The sequence below is a fragment of the Crocuta crocuta genome, unplaced genomic scaffold (assembly GCF_008692635.1).
Source record: "Crocuta crocuta isolate KB4526 unplaced genomic scaffold, BGI_CrCroc_1.0 scaffold179, whole genome shotgun sequence".
Lineage (NCBI taxonomy): Eukaryota > Metazoa > Chordata > Mammalia > Carnivora > Hyaenidae > Crocuta > Crocuta crocuta.
Window position 1 is genome coordinate 10,640,046 of NW_027551568.1, and position 17,858 is coordinate 10,657,903.

Consider the following 17,858-nt stretch of genomic DNA (forward strand, 5'->3'; position numbering starts at 1 on the left):
AAAGAACCCCCCCCCCCCCCATTTGTTTCTAGGTATAGGATCTCAGGGAAGATCTGCAGAACGTGGCTTTGTTATTGAGACAAGGTGGGGCAGGGCGCAGGGAGGGAGTGAGTCAGGCACTGGCAAGGGCTAAATTACTGAGGAACAATGGACCGGCCAAATTGTCTCCAGAATAACTTATTGTTTGACCATCGTTTCGGTAAGTGGTGTAATACTTCTGACCTCCATTTCTTAAACAGTCCCAGGGATGATTTCATAAGGTTGTTGAATGAAATAATGCATATGAAACACAACACCACACCTGGTCCTCAAAGACTTGTGACTTCCTAATTCATGGGAGTTATTACAATAATTATTATTGTTATGAGAATAAATTTTGAACGTTTAAGTATGGTCCACATATGCAAACATATGTATGCAAGGTTTTTAAAAGATAGTTGCCAAATTGATTTTATATCAGGTTAAGGTCTATTGTTTTTAAGTCAAATTTTGTTTTATTTTATTTTATTTTATTAAGTTTATTTATTTTGAGAGAGAGAGAGAGAGCCGGAGGGGCAAGAGAGAGGGAGACAGGAATCCCAAGCAGACTCTGTGCTGCCATTACGGAGTCCAATGCGGGGCTCAAACTCACAAACCATGAGATCATGACCTGAGCTGAAACCAAGAGTCAGACGCTTAACCAACCCTGCCACCCAGGTGCCCCTAAAGTCAAATTTTAAAAATCCCTTCTAGAAACTAAGAACAGAAATGGTTCCAGCCCATACCCTTCTGCCTGCCCCTCTTTCTCCTGGGTTCTAATACTGCTCAGAGAGACACAAAACAAGACACAACTTTGTCACTTAAGGAGGGGGAGTCAGGAATTAACCGCCACTGTGAAACTGCAGAGTAACATAATTTCACAACTTCCAACATCTGGCAAACTCCACAGACAGTATTTGCAAAAGCAGTTTTGCAATGACCACAGTCGGGAAATCCCCAAAGAATGTTTATAAATACTGCAGATTTAAAGATTTAATTCTAAATTTTCCCGAAACCACATCATCCAAAAATGTAACACTCCTTTTCAAATTAAAATAGCGTGTGTATAACTCTAACACAGCTCGGAAATATAACTTAATCGGACCAAAATTTCCAGACTGATCATAACAGTATTGTTTGAAGTCATACATAATTGTAAGCAATTTACAAATCCAAGGACGAGGAATCAGTTCAATAATTCATGTCATCTCAACAGTACTGGTTACTACCGGCCAGGGGCTAGAGGAAGGAGGTAACAGGGAGTCCCTGCAAATGGATAACGAGATTTCCTCTGGGGGTGATAGAAGCATCCTTGAATTACAAACTGTTATGATTTCCCAAACTTGTCTCTAAAAACCATTCAATTCTATACTTGAAAAGGGTGAATTTTATAGTATGTGAATTATCTCTATAAAAAAAAGATAATGGAAAAAGATGGGTAGAATTCTTTGTAAATAGAGTCAATATATGGATAGAAATCTGGAAAAAATATATTCTAGAACTCTACCTATTGACATAGACTAATGGACTATACCTACAGAATAAGATTCAAAATATCAAGTTGGGAGGAAAACAATCGTGTCCCAAGTGACCACATGGCCTATTTTGATGAAAAAAATAATATCTGTGTCTAGAAGGATCTAGAAGAACATAGACCAAATCATTAACTGGTCATTTCTGGAATTATAGGTGGTTTTATTTCCTTTGGCCTCTTTAGTGGCATTATATATATATTTTTAATAAAGGGAGGAAAAAGAAGAAACCAAATCTGGGAGAGTGAGTAGGATAAATGACAGATGGAAACGTTTTACTTTAGACCTTCAACTAACCCAAAGTAAAGAAGCTTCAACAGCGCGTTGGTTTCCGGCGAAGTCCACAATATGTGCTGTGTCAGAAAACAGCCATGGAGTGCCAGCAACACAGCGACAAACAAACAAGGCTTCAGTGTTTATCAGTCGACCGCCCTCCCCCACCTCGTCCATTTTGATTTACAAAATGCAGGGACTGTTCTGATCGAAGTTACAAGCAGAGCCAACCTCACTCACCGACTGCATTTTGCAAAACATAACTGTGTTTCGTTCATTATCACAGAGACCCTATTCGGCCTGTTATGAGTGATTTCTAACTTGGTCGGTTCTATCTTACTGACATCAGGTACTATTTAGAAGGACGGGGGAAGAAAACTGTTTTCAAAATGCCTACTATATATCCGACGCATTTAAGGCAATATTGACGGTGATTTTTACTTAACCCCAACATGCACCCATGAGGGTAGAGGCGTGGCCTCCACTGTCAGAGGCATGAGAGGCCTGTTACCAGCCTGAGGCTGCCCAGCAGGTGGGTGGCTAAACAGGGTCAGAATGCCTATGTGTCCGACCCCCAAGAACCATGTTCTGATCCTCTACAACCCTCCCCTGCTCTTGGCCCCACGACGTCCTGGTAGCTCACTAATTATCCAACTGGAAACATAGATTTCTGGAAGGCTTCTTTGAAATAAAATTGATCAGCTGCCAAATCACTCACTTACAAAATTGCTAGCGCTCAGCCCTGACCTCCTCATTGAGGACGAAGCCCCTGCCTCCCCTGAGCACACACACTGTGCTGGAAACATCATGTGGAGGGGGAAGGAAGGCAGGGGAGTGAGGGAAGCAAGCCTTTCTCTCTGGCCTGACTCCACCCATCAAGGGCTCCCCTGGCCCCAGCCCTGCAGCTGGTGCCATTACCGCTTCCACCCCAGCTAATTATAGTCACTGATTACCTAACAGCAAGCGCTACTGTCACCTGCTTTGGCCTGATGGATTATGCCATCTGGGCCACGTGGCCAGGGTCCGAGAGCCACCAGAGGTCACAGAGAGGGGCAAATGGCTCTGAATGGGAAGAAATGTGTTTACAGCCCTAACAGCTGACTGGGCCATTAAAGGGGCTTTAGCTGTGTGTTCCCAGCTGAAACCCCTCTCCAGGGGCCTCGCTATTAGCTAATGGGATGTGGCTGCATATATCGCTCTGGTTCCAAATGTGGGCATGCTAAGGGACTGGCTGCACGCTCTCCTAAAAAGGAAAAGGAAACGGACTTAGGAGAGACCTGGGGGCTCACAGTTGTTTGGGGTCCTTGTTGAACGGGCGTCAGAACATGCCTGCAGAGGCAATGCTCCATGACCGGCAGGGTGCAAATACGTTTTCCACTTCCTGTGCTCATGAAATTAACACATGTATAAAACACATTTTATGACATTAAATAAACCTTGTAAGGCAACTTCCATTTCATTAAGAGCTTCATGTCCTTCGCAGCGGTGCCTGTATCTCAAACTTGAATGTGCTTGTGTATGACCTGGGAATCTCATCACCTTGCAGATTCTGAATCTGTGAATTGGGGTCAGGGGGAGGGGAGAGGGAGAGTTCAGATTCTGTATTTCTAAAGAGTGTCTGGAAGATTACTGATGCCACTGGTCCGTGGATGATGCTTTGAGTAGCAAGAAACTAGTTAGTTACTGAATGAAATTAAATTACCGAATTAACAGTACACCGAAAACCTATAAAATGATATTTCTCCAACTGTATTACAGACCACGAGTCAGCTAAGGAGGCTGCCTCAGCTCCAACAGGTTCTCAGTGGAGTAAATTCCGGAATCACCGCATACTCTGCATCCCCCTGGGAATGCCCAATACATCATTAGCATATTGGAGCTGAGGAAGCCTGCAGTGATCTGTTCCACTTTAGATGTGAACAGTTTGCATTCAACTAAAAGTTTGGTGCTTTATGCCCTAGTTTTTGTTGCAACCCTCACTGAAGAGTCTCTATTATCCTGATTGCTTAACCTGTCCATAACTGTCTTGATTTGAAAAATGCCTTCTCAGCATACAGAGTTATTCACATGAAACACACAAGCAAGAAAGGCTTGAAGACTGAGAAGCACTGATTGTATGAGGTACTGTCATGAAATGCAGGCACTGTGGTGGTTTCTTCTGACACCTTTTGAGCCCAGTGACCACAGCTCGCCTGGCTTCCCCCCCTTCCAGTGTGATAAAAAGTAGAAATGGATGAGGAAATATTGAAGAAGTGCCCAGGAGGTGGGACCATGATGACTGCACAGGGGTATAGATCTGGAGGCCTGATAACAGAGGACAGTACGACTACTACAAAAATAGAGCTTCAAGACTGATTTGCTTAAAATTTTCCTTAAAAAAAAAAAAAGCAGTTTACCAAACCCTTTCTAAACACATTTTTATTTAACATCATAAAATGCTCACTGTAGAATATAAATAAAAACTAAAAGGCATCAAAGTGGAAGACACGATGTAACCACAACTTGTGTGTGTGTGTGTGTGCGCGCGCAAATGTATATGTACGGGTGTGTGTGTGTATACACATGTGTGAGTTTGTGTGTGTAGGTAACTGTACACATGATTTTGAAGAAGGAGAGAGAATCATCAAGAATGTTTGCTTTGGAATCAAGCAACATTAGGCTCAAACTGCAACTGATCCAAGTTTCTTAACCTTTGGTTTGTATCTTCTGTGAGATGAGGCTGACAATTACCACCTCAGGCTTATGTGAGAATTAAATAAGATAATGTCTGGCAAGCACTTAGCACATGGCCTGGCTCAAATTTAAACACTCACCAAATGGGAGCCATGATTGTATTAATATAGAAAGAGGGTGGCAGAAAATACACAAAATGTTAATAGTGGGTCATCTCTGGGTGATGAGTTAGAAGTGAATTTTATTTTCTTCTTTGTACATTCAGAATTATTCAAAATGATTCAAAGAACACCATTATAATTAAAAAAAGATTATTAGACAAACTTTATAAAGTAAAATTCTAATTGTAGTTTTCTCTGGTTGATAAATGTGGGTCATTTTTATTTCCTTCCTTATACTTTTGATTTCTGAAAGTGTCCACAACTCACTAGTTTTAACAGGTATTGAATACAAAAGCCATGCCATCTCTTTTGGACATTTTGGGAAAATACAAAAAACTCTGAAAAGAAAGCAAAATCACTTGTAGTGTTGTGATTCCTCTGTTTTTATTACTCTTTGTTTAAATGTATAGAGATTCACATCTAAATGAATGGTCCCCTAGAATTGTGCAGTGCACAACATAGACAACCATATTCATGGTCCTTGAAATAGCACCCCCCCCATACATTTCTCAACCCACTTCCTGGAAGTCACTGATATGAATTCTTCCAGTATATGTATAACACCCATACATATATAGGTGTACACACTCATACACACACATATATGTGTGTGTGCATACATGCTCATATAATTAGGTAAAAATATATCTATAAGAAAATTCAAGAAAGATTTTAGAGGCCATTTAAATATAATAGATCTCATTAGTCCCCCAAGATCAAGTCGAGGAGGGAAGCACCTTCCCCACATTTTCCACGTGTAAACTCACTTAAGCAGATATGCTTTAAGCATCTCTGCTATTCCAGGGCCTAAGCTATTTACTAAGGAAACAAAAATGAGGAAGACACAAGCTCTCTGGCCTCAGCGAGCCTCTAGGCTATCATGAAAATGCACATACGGTAGTCCCATCTTACTGGAAGTTTCAGTGACCTGCAGTCAACTGCTATCAGATAGCAGATGATCCTCCTGACATCATTAACGTAAGAAGGTCGAGAGCAGCCACGTCATAGGGCCTGCAAAATTCACCCCCCTTCATCTCATCACGCATGGAATTTTATCATCTCACATCATCACTAGAAGAAGGGTGAGAACAGTAAGATATTTGGAAATGGAGACCACATTCACCTAACTTTTATTACACTATATCATTATAACTGTTGTATTTGATTGTTGGTTATTGTGGTTAATCTCTTACTGCACCTCATTTATAAATTAAACTATCATAGGTCTGTATGCACAGGACAAAACACGGTATATGTAAGGTTTAGGGCTACCCATGGTTTCAGGCATCCACTGGGGGTCTTGGAATGCATCCGCACTGGATATGGGGGACTCCTGAATTAGGAATGTGTTCTCCGTCATGTAGCAAATATAATAATGGAAGCCAATAAGAGGTCCAGGGGCAGTAAGGAAGAAATAGTGAACCCCTTCTTCTGCAGTGACTCTGGAAGCCCTCCTGGGGAAGAATGCATCTCACCTGTATCTAAAAGTCTACAGACTTGGGTTCCTTGCACACCCACACAATCTCACGCTCCCCACCTTTCATCATGTCCAGGCAAGTGTCTGGTCTTGGGCTGGAATATGTTCCCACGCTTCTACTCCTAGGCCAACCCTACTCATCTTTCAAAACTTAACCAGGAGGAACCTCCTAGAAGGCATCCCTAACTACCCAGCATGGGGAAGGCCCCCCTTTTCACTGCACGTGTGTCTTTATCAGACACTTACCTAAATGACTCATGAGACTGGAAGTCAGCATTTTGCCCTATTTATCTTTGAGCGTTGGGGAAGGACTGAACGCCACACCCAGTACACAGCACCCAATAAATGTCTTCTAAAAAAAACCAACAACAGCACTAGGGTATAGTGCTACATCAGGCCCATAACACAGATGGCTTTTGATAGCATAAAGAGCACACATATGGGAGGAAGAAAAGCGTTCCTCTGACCTGCATAATTAGAAAAGAGGCTTCCTCTGGGAACACGCAGTTCCGCAGGCTGCAGCTTAGCACACAGACAGGACCTTTGTGCTCATTAAGAACGAAGTCCTCCAGGCTCAAGCAGCTCTGAACAAGCAGAGCAGAGGCAGGAATCCAGCGCCGACCCATTCAGCAGGGTGGCCTTGGTTGGGCCTGAGAGGTGCTGACCAGGAGAGCCCTGCGGACACATGGATGGAGAGGATACATTTCCTCCCAAGGAGCCGACAGTCTGTGCAATTCAACAATCAAGTAAACCTGCATAGTGAGTGGCTGCTTATAAAACGTTGAATAAATAAGTGAATGAATGCATGTTTAAAAAAAATGATGAATTTTCTGAGACTGATTCTGATTGTATTCGGTTAGGTCCTACTATGCATTTGCTCTAAGGTCCACTTGGGTCAAGTCCTCCTACAGGGGGACCTAATTCCTTTTCTTCCTGGCTAAAGGCTATGGAACCTCTGACTTGTTTTGAACAGATGGAATGTTCTGGTGCAAAGGACCTGAAGAGCAAATCAGCATAGAGAGGGCTCTGTCAGGTGTCATTATGTAAACCGACTCACTGCCCCAGGTGGCCAGGTTACTCAGCAGATGCCCTTTGTCTCCCGCTTGCTTTCTTTCATAAGGCCTTTATTATACATGCACACCATTTAAACTTGGGCAGAAGTGGTGACTAGTGGCAGGCTCTTACCCTAGTGTTACCCAAAGCCTGCGCACATGGTAGGCACTCCAAATGTCCTGGAAGAGTATTTCCATGCTACTAAAACTCTTGTTTGATTGAGGGGTTAGATGAGCCAGTCGTCAGGTGTGACAAATTTGGAAAAAGCCCGGTAAGCTGCAAGAGCTGTCTGAGACTAGCCCACCAGTAGGGCAGGGCCTGGTCTGAGGCCTGGGGCTCTCGACCCGAACAGAGAGCTCTTTAAGTGCCACACACAGGCCCCTGGCCACCCAGGGTGTGACCGAAAAGTGCCTCTGAGGTCCCCAGACATCGGTATCAGCAGAATCAGTAATGTCATGAAAATGTAAATTATAGCCCAGGTGGCTTTAAATACCCACGGGACCAGGCCTTTGCTTTGCAATTACAGAGCCCCGGCTCTTGTCAGAATTGTTGCAAAAGCATCCTCACTGGGTGTTCCAGACATGCTCCTTCCCCCTGTTCACCTGCCCTGAATTTTGTATTGTTTCCCCCCAAAAAACAACGCGGATCAGCCCAGCTCTTTGCTGGAAGGTGATCAGTATCTCTCAGACGGTACACCAAATGCAGCCCCAGCTTCTCAGCCCAGCTTTGGGGAGGCTTTTGAAACTGCCCTGTCCCCACATTCCTGGCCCGTTCCACATTTCCCCAACCTGCCTCTCCCCAGATTCTCTGCTTTGGCCAGAGGGACCCCTTCTCTGCTCTACCCTCAATATACCTGGGGCCTTCCCCTCTGCCAGCTCTACTCTGGTGAGGCTCAGAACAGCCTCTCTTACTCTCTCCACTCCTCAAGTCTTCTTTATCCTCTGAAATGTAACAATAAATCCTTCTTGGAGCCTTGCAATTCAAAGTTCTATGCTGTTTCTGACTTCTTATAGCATGCTTGAAATCTCCTCGGGTGGGACACTTAGCAGATCTCTCACTGACAGTTGCTTATCTCTCTGGGCACAGTCACGTCTCAACTAGAAGTAAGTTATTTCCACCTGAGAATCACATCTTTGACAGAACATGGTGGGCAAAATCTCAGTCCCCGGAGTCAAAGGCCTGCTTCTAACCCTTTAACTGCCTTTAACTGTCTGGCCAGGAACTAATTTCCTTTCCTTTCCAGATGTCAGGTTTCTCATCTGTAAAGGGGGATAATACTATCACTTGGGGTTGCTATAAGGTCAATTAAGAATCCAGGGCTCTAGGGTGGCTCAGTCTGTTAATCCATCAACTCTTGATTTCAGCTCAGGTCATGATCTCATTGGTTTGTGTGTTCAAGTCCCACATCGGGGTCTGAGCTGACAGTCCAGAGCCTGCTTTGGAGTCTGTCTGTCTCCCTCTCTCTTTCTCTCTGCTCCTCCCCATTCATCCTCTCTCAAAACAAATAAATAAACTTAAAAAAAGAATGCAGATTGAGTAAGAGAAAGTAATGGCATAGCAAATGCTCAATAAATAGCAGTTATTCTTATCATGTGAGAGGGTGGGATGTATTCAGGGAATTACTGTGGCTCGCTGGCTGGTGCAGCTTCCTCTATGGGGGGGAGAGAATGGGTGAGGATGTGGTTGGAGAGTTAAGCCAGGTCCAGGCAATGAAAGGCCCCCTATGCCTCACGAAGGAGTTTGGACTTCTTCAGAGGACAAGAGTGCTCAGGGAATGGTTTTAAGCAGGGGAAGGACTGATTTGATTTACATCTTAAAGGGTTCCTTGGCTCCCATGGGGAGGATGGTGCAGAGATGAGGTCAAGTCAGAAAAATACGTTAGAAGGCCAATAAAGTCATGCTGCTGAGATGAATGAATCCCAGTCCCTGACTTCTGGGAGCCTGTGGTCTACTGCGGGGAGACAGAGAGATAACTAAGGAAGGGCAGTAAATGGAAAACGATGGGGAAAGTCATGTGGACCACTTGGAAGCAAGGAGAGAGAATCGGCATCTGCACCTAATAGGAAGAGCCACTCCAGGAAGGTTTTAGGGAGAACGTGACCTGTGGGGGCCCCATCTTTCCTGAAGGATCCCTTATGCTCTCTTTGGGTTGACCTGGATATAAATGCTACTGGATATAAATTCTACTATGGTCCGTTGTTCCCAGGACAGGACCCCCCACCGTGTATAATGGATGAGAACAGGAGACGGTGAAGATCCCTTCCAAGAATAAGATTCAAAGACTAAAAATCTCTAAATTTCATGTTCATCCTAATGCTTTGAACTTTTAGTTTCCCCTTTGTGCTGTCATGTCAGTATTTTGCATTTTGGAGGGGAATTATTTGAGAGGGACAATCAATGCTTTTCTGTTTTATCTACCTATCGGTCGACCTATCTATTTTTTTAAAGATTCCCAGAGGAAAAAAATTAGAGGAAAACAGGAGCTCTGAAATGAACTAGAATTTAATGTCATTCCATTAACATTTCAGAAAATGCCAGCAGAAGCTTGAGGAGATAATTACATACAAGGGAAGCAAATTGGGTGTGTATGCCACAGGTCTACTAGAAAGTGTTTCAAAGTGGATCGTGTCACCAAAAATTATTTGTTCTCAACAAGTTTGAACTAAAATAATATTTACATTTGGACGAATGGTTTCTAATTGGGTTATCCATTAGCGATGGGAGAAAATGAGAAAATGAAACCTAATTTGCAAGCCTCAGACAGGAAGGCAGTGATTAGTTGTGGAAGATGAGCAAAGGCACAGTTCCTGAGCCCTATCTGCCTTCAGCTGTGCCAGAAATGGGTGGTGTAGCCAGGGATGAAGCCAGCAGTGCCCAGAGTGCCAATGAAAACTCACTCTTTCATAGAACTTTACAAAGCTCTTTCCCACACATGATCTTCTTTGATCTCACCACCGCCCTGAGAATAGATGGGGCAAGTGCTGTTGTTTGTCCTCATTTACAGCTGAGACCAGGAAGATTCAGGTGACTCACCCAAGGTCACAGAATCAGGGAAGGAAGGGGCCACAATTCAGGCAAGCTCTTCTGACCCTCAATCCCATGTTCTGGCCACCCTGCCTCTCAAAAACCTTCTAAGAGTGACAGCTCAGAGTAAGACCCATGACAATGAGGTATACATGTGGCCAATATACTAATGGGTATAAATCAATTGCACAGTAATGCCCTGACCCACGGCTGCTGAGATGGTGGAGACAGGGCTACCCCTGGTGAGGCCCAGCAGGGCAGCTCTTCTCAGCTTAGACTCAAATCTTCCAGAGCTGAACGTGCTCCTTTAGGCAGGGAGACCCAGAGAAATGACTATAATGAGTAGAACCCTGCATGAGACCGACTGGAAGCAGAGTCACCAGGAGAGTTTAACTGATGAAGGCTTGGTAGAGAAGTATAATTCTTGGAAGAAGTACATAAAACAACACTTGGTTAGCATTAAAGGATGCAAAGCGAGAAGCAGCCACCCCACTCAGGTTAGGAAACATGTGAGGTCAGGGTGAGACACACAGACCAGAGACAAAGCTTTTCCCACTGCCCTCGTGATAAGGGCGTCCACTGGTCCATCTGAGGAGAAAACTGGAAATGGTATCAGACCCACCAACACTTTCAAAGACTTCCTCAAAGGACCTGGGGATAAAATGTAAATTTCCTAAGAGGATTCAAAACACCCCATGAGGTCCCACTCTTGCTTACCTCTCTAGCCGCATCTCTCATCACACTCCACCCCCATGTATATACCCACAAGCAGCCCACACAGTCACTCTAGCTATCCAAACACTTACTCTTTCTCTTTCTTTGCCACAGCATGCTCTCTCTTGCTCCTAGACTTTGATCCAGGCTGTTCTTTGTATCAGCTTCATTTCCTCCTTCCTATCCCAACTGCTTAGCTCCTACTCATTGTTTGGGTGTCAGCCTACAGGTCACTTCTCTCCATCACCTCTACCATTGTGAGGCCAAGTTTGCCTGCCATGCTCACCCATATCAGTCTGTACTTCCTGAACCCTCCCTGTAACTGCTCTATTCATATTCCAACCTCACTACCCAGCAATTATTTGATAGAAGCAGGAATTGCTTGCAGGCTCACTATGGTAACCCCAAGCCAAGCAGATTTCTCGAATGATGGGATAGATTAATCCTTTAATTAATTTAGCTGGTGGTAAAATCTAGTAAACAAAAAGCATTTCTCCTTTACAGATGGTAAGGATAGCTGCTCTCAGCTCGACAAAGATCCAGCTGGACAACCCCACCATGTCATGTTACATAAGCACCTGAACAGACCATTAGAGTCAAGATTCTGCTGAAAACGTGAGCAAGAGAGATGTTTACACAATTCTGACTTAAGAAGGCTTATTTCTGTCTGGGTGTGATCCAAGTTACTGAGGGCTTTAAATAATTGGGAAAGACATTATCTTTGGAAACTAAAATCCAACCCCTGTCCCCTGGTTCCTGCCAAATATCTCCCATAACCCACATTAAGTGGATTACTCTGTCCTTAATCACATACTAAATGCCTGCATCTGTGGTTGGCATCAGTGGTTGTGAAGCAGCTGCAATCACCACATATATGTCCTGTTATTACAGCAGGAGAAATATTGGGTAAGGAGCTCCAAGTGGTGAATGAGACTAAGATCTTCCTCCCCACATCCCTCCCTTCCTTCCTCTCTTCCTTCCCTCCCTCCTTCCTTACTTCCTTCCCTCCCTCCTTCCTTTCCTCCCTCCCTCCCTTCCTTCCTTCCTTCCTTCCTTCCACTCTAGTTAAGGGTCAATTATTTTCTAGGTATTAAACAGAGATAAATAAGACACATTCCCTTCTTCAGAGGACTTCTCCAGAAAAAAGAAGGTGTTTGGAGAACAAAAACCCCCTTAAAACTGTTTACTCTTTGCTTCTTAAGCTTTAATATGTATTTAAAACCACCTCGGGATCATGTAGAAAGAGAAGATGGGTGGTGCCCAAGATTCTGCATTTCTAATAAGCTCCTGAGTGACACTAATGCTGCTGTTCTGGAGAGCACACTTTGGGGAGACAGCATCAAAATATGATCTATACGGAGACAATCATTACATCCCCGTTACCTAATTTCATTCTTACAAAAATTCTGGGAATAGTTAGGGAAGGTACATTACGACCTTTTCACAAATCATTGAGTCTAGAATAAATAAGCTATTTTTTCCCAATGATATCACCTATAAGACCAGGATGTATTTATTCATACCCAAAACCTCAAATCACCAATGGTATCATTGCTCTACTTGTCACACCCTTAGCTGCTGGCCACAGCCATGATGCTCTTCTACCTCTGGACACAGACCTGGCATCCACCTGGTAGCCTCCTTGTCTCAAGATGGCATACTGGCAGCCATAGCCCTCTCCTCTGTGATTGGTCTTGGCTGACCTTCACTGGATTGGTGACTCCCAGGACAATGGACAGAGGACCACAGGAAGCAGAGTAAGAAGGAATGTATGTATTTTCCTGGAAGCACCTAATACCTCTAGATCTCAGAAAGGTCTCTGGGCACCTGTCATCTCCTCCACACTTCTACTGTTTCTCTACTCAAGTTACCTGCAGATGACAAGCCACTATACTAAAGTGTTGATGAGCACCTACCATAAGTAGGACTCTGCACAGGTGTCTTTTCTGAATCATCTCATTCAATAGGTATAGAGTGGGTTAAGGTCATCACTCATGCATGCATTCATTCAACACTAGTTGAGGGCCACCTATGTCCTAGGCATGGACTAGAGATAAATATAAATAAGACATATTCCTTCCTTTCAAAGGATACTCAGAGAAGGTGAGTGACACAGGAAACTTGCCCAGCTTGGAAGTCTACAGCAGGAGCAGGAAGTCACTATCTTCCCAGACTAAACTCATCATTTTTTCCATCCCAGTGAACTCTTGAGACCAGCAAACTTCATCATCTGAGGAACCTGTTAATAATGCTGAGATGATGATTCAGTAAGTCTGCAAGAGGCCCAATTATCCACATTCTCACAGTCACACCAAAGGATTCTGGTTCAAGCAAACTTCAGAGCACACTTTGAGGACAATAACTTCATACCAACTGTGGAAGTCAGACAGGGGCACTACCTGTCTAAAGGTCTCTCTGGGAATCTGCTTCATGCAGAGACAACACATCCTCTTACCTTGGAAAGACTGAGTTGGTTGGAAAGAGGAGCTCAGTTGTGGCATCCAACCAAATTTGGAAGCAATGTAATGAGTGTTACATCCAAGGCCAGGAATGCAGCCCTGCTAGGAGGCTGCACGGCTAGCAGGGTGTGTGTGGGTGGGGCAGCTTGCAAGTACCACCTCCACACTGCTCACATCACATCATGTTATTATGATTGATGCTTCTCCATGCCAGTGCCCTGCCATGTGATTATCGCTTTATAGTTCACAGCCCCACAATCTTAAGCAATGGTCACTTGGGGCCTTAGGTTGACAGATGCCCTAGATAACCACAGAGCAGTGGGGGGAGGGGGGGTGTTAACCCTGGGCTCCTGGACTCTAGGGGTAATCAGCTGTAGCCACCAAGTTGGACACTTAAGATGAGCACAATGAGTCCCTGTTGACAGATGAGCTGAGCCCAGCTCAACAGACTGAAGACAACTGAGATGGTGAGAAGAACACTGGGCTAAGAGCCGACCTAACCATTAACTGATTGCAGGAGACTCAGCAAATCAGAACCCCGTTCTGGGTCACAATGTCCTTGTGAGTAAAATACTTTCAGCTCTGGTTTCCTGGAAGCCTTGATTTTGCTATAGGGAAAAGACACTTGCTCATCTCAACATGGTAAGTCGAAATCTACTCCTGACCCTCTTCTCATTACATCCTTCACTCCTAGAAGACCAGTCCACTCCCCAGAAAGCATCTGAGTCTCTCTAATCCCAAATATACAACTCCCTCTCTCTTTGCAGGGTTACTGGACCTATATCATAGAACCAAGAGGATCTGACTCAGGAAGGGAAATAAAATGGATATATCCCAACAGCTAGAGTCTGTAGCTTTTTAGCCTTTAGCTTGAGTCAGTACCACCACCTTCCAGACTCTGTAGTTTTTCTATTTTATTAAATTCTGGAAGATGGAGAGCCCCATAGGCCCTGGTAGAGTTGGATGCCTACTCCTGGCTCAGTCAGGTACAGCCAGGTGGGCAGGGTCACTAAACAGAAGCATGACCAGTTAGACTCCCCTGCCTGTGAAAGGTAATTCCCAGAGAAGGAGGAGGCCCTACCAGGGCTGGGTACAATGATACTTCCTGGGGGACCTGGGTCTTTTCAACTCATTTCCAATGTCTAGTGATGTTCTCTCCTTTCCTAGGCCCCCATGTCAAATACTGGGAGCTAGATTGCTGCAGGTTGCAAAACTCATAGCTGAACTGCACCAAGGGCACCAGACTCAATTCTCCACAATGCACCTACTAGCAGAATAATGTCATTCATTTTACCCCCAGAGGTCAGCCCTCACTTAGAGCTTATGAATTCTGGAGATGGGTACAACACTGGCTATGATCCACCCATCCCATTGCTCTCTTCCAGAAATCCTGTAGGGGAAGCTTTATGTAATGTTTATGATAGTGCAAAGGTCTGTTCTGGGTACTGGGGATAAAGATAAAGCCATACATACAAATCCCTACTTTCAAGACAGCCGTCAGAAGAGACACCAGGAAACAGGCAGCAACACAAGAAAACAGCACCATGTGCTTTCATACACCAAATACAGGAAGTTCAAGTTAGGAGAGACTCAGATAAGTATTTCCAGGGAAGATGGTGCTTTCCTAAATTGTGTCTGAGAGGAGTAGAGGCTATCCAGAAGAAAGGGGGGCTGAGAGTATGAGGGAGGAGGAATACGACATGAGAAGACTCAGAGGAATTCCGCAACTCAGCAAAGGAGGGCAAAATAATGTGTGAGGCAAGGAATCTAGTGAGGAAGAGGCTGGAGGGCTCAGCAGAGGCTAGACTGAGTTAGGCTGAGCCAACCAGCCTGAAATCTGCAAGGTGTGGAGAGGGGATGGGAATGAGAGTCAGAAGCCAGCAGGGAGGTGCCTGCATCATCCAGATGAGAGACGATAAAGATATGCTGCAAGGTACAATTTAAGCTAAGATCTAAGAGACAAGAAGGAACCAACCGCAGAAAGATCAGGAAGAAGAATATTCTAGCAAGAGAAACAATGTGAAGTCCCTGGCGAGGAAACATAAATAGCTTGTTGGAGGAATAGAAAGTGGGCTAGTGAGTGGCTGAAGACAGTGAGGGCAGTGAGGTCTGAGACACAGGCAGATGAAAGTCAACCCTATAAACTTGGGGAACGTGTTTGAATTTTCTTCACAAGGAAGAAGAATTTTAAACAAGCAACTCACATGATCCTATTAATATTTATTTTTATAACTTCTTCTTATTGCGCAGACAGGGGCCTGAAGGGAGGCAAGCATCGAAGCAGAGAGAGCAGATGGGAGTCTACTTGCGCACTCCAGGATAGAGTGAAGACAGCGGTCAAGGGGTAGATGGCCATGGGCAGACTGGTCCAAAGTTTTGGAAGCAGAGGCATTTCCTGAGGTGGAAAAAAACTGGCAAATTAATGAGGTTATCTGTGGGGGAGATGGAGGCATTCCAGAAACTCAATAGTTCCATTTTGAATGTGTTATGTTTGAGGTGCATTTTAGAGATCTAAGTGGAGCTGTCAAGTAGCAGATGGTTATAGAGGTTTCTCTTTGTGGCTAGAGACATACACCTGAGTGTCATTAGCATATACATGGCATTTGGACACATGGATGGGCCTGGACTAGATAAAGAAAGACAGAGAAGAAAAGGAGATCTCCAGCCAAATCTTGTGGCCTCTCACCATTTTAAGATAAAGAGGAGAAAATTGAGGAGCAATATCAGCTGTGAGATGGAAAGAAAGAGAAGATATAGTTTTAGGGAAGCCAGAGCAGGGTGGGAGTGCATCTTAAGAATGAAATGGTGGCCAAATCTGGCTACTTTTGCAGAGAGGGCAGGAAAAATGAGGACTGGAAAATTACTATTGGATTCACATCCTTAGCCCCTAGGACCATAACGACCACATAGTAGATACTTAATAAATAGGTGAATTAATTAACTGAAGAATCAAACCCAATGATAACAAGAACAGAACATTTTTTACCTCCAGGGTACAACTCTCACCCTCCTTCCTCTTTGACAGACATTAATAACCAACTACTTTTTCTTTTTCTTTAATCGAGACCCAGCCTTGGAATCTTTGTGCTCTAGGCATACCCTGTCAAGACATTGGAACTGTCAGGCAACTTGAAGCCTCTGTGCCCTTCCTGGCATTAACTGAAAAGTCAGGGCAGGACTTGCTTATTCAACAATGGAGGAACCAGGGACTATCTGCAAAGGGCACTGCAGAGGGAATTCCTGCGTATACAAGGAAGAGCCAGGTGATCCTTAAGACCCTTTGAAGCATCCATGGTTCATGTGACGGTTCTCCCTGCTCCAGGCAATCAGCCACCCAAGACATAAAGAGAAAAATCCAGCCCAGCCTGGGTTAATATGTGTGAACTAAACCTTTCTTAAAACTTCTCCTATGCATTTCTTTTCCCCTTATCTTTATTGGCCTCCTGAAATGCCTTATCTACAAAGGCATGATTCTGTTCTAAATCTCTGTCTATGAACACAATTACCATTTCTGCTTCTTCCACAAGGTAAAAATGAATCACGAGATGCAAGACATGAACTTAACTTATCCACCCAGCCATAGGCAGACTGGCATCATCTCCAAATGATGCACTCCCCCACATAAAATAAAAGCAGACGGTTTTATTCTTCAGTCCAAAGCACTTAGCATTTCAGAGAGACATCTGCTGCAGACAAATCTTGGGTCTTTGGAGCTTTAATACTTTAAAATTTATTCCTCTCCACCACCTGGAGGCTCATGAGTCCATTTGTGGACTTTTCCACCTAATGCTGCCTTGCAAGCTAATGAGCAGTTGGTTCATAGACATGCAAGTTGCAATTCTTCTATTAAAACCCCTACATCCATATTGCAGCAGGAAGGGATGAGAATTAACCATCAGGAGCCTCTCAGCAACCCTCTGCCTTGTCTTACCTTTATGAATTGCTTCAACAAACAAGTACTAAGTGCCAGATCCTATGCTGTTTTCTAGAGTAAGATCTAGAGGCATAGTAAGGAATAAGAAATAGTTTCTCTTCCCATCTGGGGCCTGTGAATGGGCTTAAGAAGTTCTATGTATCTCTCTGAAGTGATCGGCAAAATGTCCTACATGTTATATATATGTATATATGTGTGTGTATATATATATATATGTATGTATGTATATAATATAACATATAGGTCTCCTGAGTGGTCTATAATTTTCATGGGATTCTGAATTCAAAAATGTTTGAGATCAATTGGAATCTAAAGGTTGCTCTGACATCTCCCTTTCCTTCATCCCCAGTCACATCAGACCAATCACCAAGGCTTACCAGTTGCTCTGGATCTACCCCTTCTCTCCAAGCCTCCCAACATACTCCAAGCTTCCCTGGCCCAGTGACTGACTGAAAACAGCCTCCTCATAGTCTCTTTAAGCATCCTCACCCTCCACCAATCTGCTCCAAATGCAGGCCAGCCACGTGTTTTCAGATCTGT

General features: G+C 44.1%; 1 long non-coding RNA gene across 2 annotated transcripts; it reads left to right on the plus strand.

Moving 5' to 3' along the window:
- The first annotated feature begins 6,664 nt into the window (after nt 1-6,664).
- Nucleotides 6,665-17,481, plus strand: LOC144220274 (uncharacterized). 2 transcript variants are annotated; one of them, XR_013331675.1, is made up of 5 exons: nt 6,665-6,893; nt 11,430-11,540; nt 12,501-12,694; nt 13,126-14,026; nt 16,450-17,481. It is a non-coding gene; the product is annotated as an uncharacterized LOC144220274 (long non-coding RNA). The 2 variants fall into 2 exon arrangements; XR_013331674.1 differs by having other exon boundaries at nt 13,126-17,481.
- Nucleotides 17,482-17,858: the final 377 nt, after the last annotated feature.